Source organism: Thermobia domestica, chromosome 10, assembly GCF_964235325.1.
Source record: "Thermobia domestica chromosome 10, izTheDome1.hap1.1, whole genome shotgun sequence".
Taxonomy (NCBI): Eukaryota; Metazoa; Arthropoda; class Insecta; order Zygentoma; family Lepismatidae; genus Thermobia; species Thermobia domestica.
Window position 1 is genome coordinate 21,438,796 of NC_137463.1, and position 5,006 is coordinate 21,443,801.

At 35.8% G+C, this 5,006-nt stretch overlaps 1 protein-coding gene across 1 annotated transcript in view; it reads left to right on the forward strand.

The window, feature by feature from the left end:
* Positions 1 to 530: 530 nt before the first annotated feature.
* LOC145662358 (ubiquitin carboxyl-terminal hydrolase 47-like) overlaps positions 531 to 5,006 on the forward strand; it is a gene marked incomplete in the record, with an annotated part of 33,523 nt that continues 29,047 nt past the window's right edge. Inside the window, 1 exon segment of the mRNA XM_081727868.1 lies at positions 531 to 963.

The window sequence follows — 5,006 nt, forward strand, 5'->3', positions numbered from 1 at the left end:
TCCGAGGGAAATATATGATAAATAACTTTGGAACCCGTAGTATTTCTACTATAATTGTGACAAGTACTTAGTGTATAATTCGACATATTTATAGGCTAACACGAGCACTACAGTAATTAATGTTTTCTTAATACAGGAAAGCAAGAATCACCCACTTTCCTGCAAAAATCAAAGAAACAAGCAAGGGTGAATGACAAGGACCTTGGGCGAAAGCTGTTTCTGCTCCCGCCGTGACGTCACAATTTTACTGCATCTTCGGTTTTCAAAGAAGGGTAGTTATGACGCGACCTTAAAAGAGGAAAGGAACAGTAGGGTCGAAGGACCTTGCCGTATACCGATTATCGTAAACAAAATCGCAAATTTTCGTTGGGTTGACGCCAATCGTTTCGAAATGTGTCCGTTGGTATATTACAAATCCGTGTTTTGCGCCTGAATGATTAACTGTTGGACAAATGAATGTTACAGTGCGCATGTTGATTTTGTTGCTGCATTGGGTCTATTTGCGCGTAAAATTTTCATATGAATGGTGCATTTTGGTCAATATTGACTACGAAACTTTCCTTACATTGGCGAGGCAACAGGGCAGTGTAGTTGTCGCTGGAATCCCGCAATAACTAATGACGAAAGTTTTATGATTAATTAATGTGAGCCCATGTGTTGATGTAATCACGTAAGTACTGTGGTTTCCCGAAACATTCTGTGTATTGAAGTGAACTTATTGTATGCTTTATTTAGTGCTGTAACTGTGAGCAAATTTGACTTGAAAGTAAGTTGAGCAGAAAATGGCTGACTGACTGCAATTGCTAGTGCTTGTGTTCCAGTGAAAATTGCATGGATTGAAAGTGTTAATGGTGTGGTGTTAAATAAAAAGGACATCCGTTTAGGAGTATACATATATTTGCAACTATTGTTTTGAGTCTGAGGAAGTTTGTGGGACAAAATGTTCGGAGGCGTTCTGCACAGGTAAGTTCAGTGCGTGTTTCTTGGGTAAAGTCATGTGAAACGCACAACTCGCATGATTCATACAGTTATTATTTACAGAGCGTCGAGCACACGAAAGGTGATATTGCTGTCATCTAGAACTGTACCAGTCAATCATGTCGATATGGAATAAATATTACGCTACGAATCTCCGCTTTGTACAGTGTTTTCGGTTATACTACTACTGACACATTTTGTTTGTTGAGGGTAGAGAAGTAACCAGAATGCAAATTAGGCGAAAATTCATTTTAACCAATTTATTCAGTCTTCCAGTTCCTGAGAACTGATTTAATGGTATTTTACGTGCTATAACGTCTAATCGTAACCTAATCTTATGTGACGCACCTACATTCAACATTAACCTATATATTATTCGTTAATTAGTGTAATGAACGAATGGTGCAGACTGGGAGAAACACAACCTACAAATAGATTTTTGACAGCGAATTACTCAGTACCTTATTTATGGAGGCAGTATGTATGCTAGTGAAATAAAAATGGGCATTTATTCCGAAGTTGGGCGTCCGCTTTCGCTACGTTTTTTCGCTGTTATCTCCTTTCCACATTTTCTGCAATTTGTTATTAGTTTCATTAATCCGTGCTCTTCACAAACTTTTAAAAGATTTTGCTCGTTATCAACGTATTGCTTCACAAACGTTAAAGTTGTTACTTCACTGCCCTTGTACATTCGCCATATTTATAACATAAATGCTCGCTAGTTTCCCACAATGCAACTGTTCGGTTACCTTGCACCAAGTGGTTCCCTCTGCTCGCCGTATAGTCCCATGTTTATAACCGCTTATATATAACAAATGAACAGATTTTTTGAGACCCTTATATATTATCAAGCACACAAACGACCAAATTATCCATATCTTTCCTGTAAATTTTAAAAATTTTGATGGAAAAGGACGCCCAACTTTGAAACTTAACCCTAAAAATGTAATCTTTCAGTTTAACGCGACACGATTACTCCTTTAGGTTGAGGGAGACCATGATTCAGGCAATAAATGAAGAATTGGTGGAATGATGACGTGGGAGGAAACGGGTACCCCTAGAAAATGTACGGACATGGTGTCCAATACAAACTTACTTGGCGGAGATCGAACCAGGGACTTCATGCACCAGAGGTAAGCACTGTACTACTGCGCCACCGTGCTCCCCCATGCTAGTAAAGTAAGCGTCACTGTTATGGAGTCGAGTCCTACATAAGAAAAGCATTACATGTAATTTTAACGCGTTGGAGATTCATTTTATCAAAAGATTTTAAGGCTCATGCGATTTGGGCCAACGTTAAACTTCAGATCCATGCCTCTTAGTCTATGTTAAAATGGATGTTAAACTCATTACCTACTAATTTTAAGGTTCATGAATCTTGACTTGCACCCGGTCTTGGTTCTTCGAGGCCCAAACGCTCTGCGCTGGCTCTCAGAGGGCACTACACTTCCGAGTGAGGCATGAAGCAAATTCTCTCATTCATCATGCTTGGTAAAAATGGAAGGTGTTAAAAGTATAGGGATTAAGACATTGCTAGACGGTTTTTTTATTTTATTGAAAACACTGTATTTTGTAGCCACAGTATGTATACTGAATCAATTTATGTTCGTTCCTTGCGTTTGAATAAGTAAATAAATATAAGAAAGATTTAGTTACTGCCCGGTCCCTGTTTTGTTCTGTGATCTAAAGGATACAGATGATAAATGCACCAAACTTATATGTTTGAGTGTATTTTTAGACCTTTTTGTACAGATCATGATTTGTGTATTTTAGGCTAATAGACTGAAATCGTGTGACGTCACATCCGTTTCGTTGCCATGGGGATCGTATTTTTATTTTCTAAACAACATGGCCTAAGAACCTAAGTACAAAACGAAAACAGTGACATGTTAACTTCCGGATTGCAAACATTAGAGTAAAAGAAACACTTGTACATGTTTAAAAAGTTTCCAATGAATGAAACTACGAAAAAATATAGAAAGCACCAGGGTGGATTGATTTAAATCAGTCTGATTTAAATGAAGATTTAAATCACTTGATTTTTTAAATAAATATCGTTGATTTAAATCAAATTCCGAAGTAAAATAATTTAAATTGAAAATAACTAAAATCCCGTTTCTGTTGTGTTATTTCGGTTACGGAAGTTAATAATCATAATACAATGAGACTTAAATGTACAGTATGTACAGCATAGTATGAAAACAAGTGTCATGCACATGATTAGGGAAAATCCCGTTTTGAACGGGTAATGGGGCAATCCTGCTTTCTTCTCTTCGTAACAATGGGTTTGGGTTTTTAAATCGTTAACTATTCCGACGGAGAAATCACCATCGACATTCAAGACGAGAATTCTTTCGTGTGCGCGTCTGCTTGTTTGTTCCCAGATAGGGCATATTTAGAGGGGTCCTATTCCCCTCTCCGATTTTTTTTTTTTTTTTTTAAGATTTATAACTTTAGGCGAAATTTACGTGTTCTGTGCCTCAAGCTAGTTCCAATTTTTTAAAAATATGCCCCTACCAAATATCAGTAACGTTTGTGAAAGTGTCATTTTGATAAACGTTGCTGTACTTTTTCCTTAATGTTTAACCTTTTAAATTATATTACTTATTTTTATTCTATTAAAAATCTAATCTTCATTATTCGATTAAAAAAGTACTAATAAACCTTTTTACTTCGTTTTTTCTTTTTCAAGACTGGAGGCATTGTAGAACATGTTACATATGCTTTCACACCTTTCTGCGTCGAGACATAGTGTGTGATGACATCAAAATTTAAAAAGATTTTTTGTTATGCCTATTATTCTTATTTTTTGGCGAGCTTACATTTTGCATTCAAAAGACTGAAATTTTCCACACTCGTTCAGTGCACCCTTTAGTATTTTTCAGATCTCTGCGTGAAACCAGGGGGGCGGGGGGGGAGAGAGGAAGATGTAAAAAAAGAAAAGGAAGACATTTTTAACAAAACAGCTTTTTTCGCGATTCAGATGGAGACATATAAATTGTACGTTTGAAAGGCTGTTCTATTCTGAAGAGAATGATCAACGAACCATGATCCGAGGATAAATAGGGATGTTTCAGGAAACTGTTAACTGAGATCCTATTTTATACATGAATCTAGGGTATTTTGGGGATATTATTTTTCGCGGGCTTACTTTTGCACCTAGAAGATTGAAATTTTGCACATATACTCAATGCACCCCATAGCATTTTTCAGTGTTTCAGATCTCTACCGTAAAACAGGGAGTTGGTCCAGAAAAAAAAAAAATCCCTTTTTTCGTGATTTTCCGACCCAGATACACGATGTACATTTGAATGGTACGATTGAAAATCTTTTTTATTCTGAAGAGAATAATGTACAAATTTTTGTCTGAGGAAATTTTTATATTACATGCGGGTTATCTGGGGTATTGTGGGGATGTTCTTACCTCATTGTTAAATATTTTCCCCGCCCTGACTATTCAAGATAGCTTGAAATTTTATACACACATTTAGTACACCCCTTAGTATTTCCCAGTTGATTTTGAGATATGTCTGTTAATACAAGGGAGTCCAGAGGGGATCAAAATTTGAAAAAAAAATCAGAAAAATCCCATTTTCTTTCAAAATTTCCCGCTTCAAGGACATGATAGGGAAGTGTGAATGTTACCGTTTCAAAGGCTATTCTATTCTGAAGAGAATGAGGTATGAATCATGATCCTAGGATAAATAGGGATGATGATGTAGCTGCTTGACTGAAAGTTTATAATTTACCTTTTTAAAAAAAAAAACAATTTAAAAGGGTTAATAAACATTTGTGATTGATATAGGTTAAGAATTGGGAATTAATTCAAAATTCAACCCTTATACTTTCACTTAAATGGCATAGTTGGCATTTAATACTAATTCCTAATGCTCTCTTCAGTTCGCGACTTATAATTTACGAGGAGAAAGATTTGATTTAAATAAAAAAAAATCGATTTAAATAAAAAAAAATCAACAAAAATGATTTTTTTTAAAAAAAATAATGATTTTTTCCACCCTGGAAAGCAC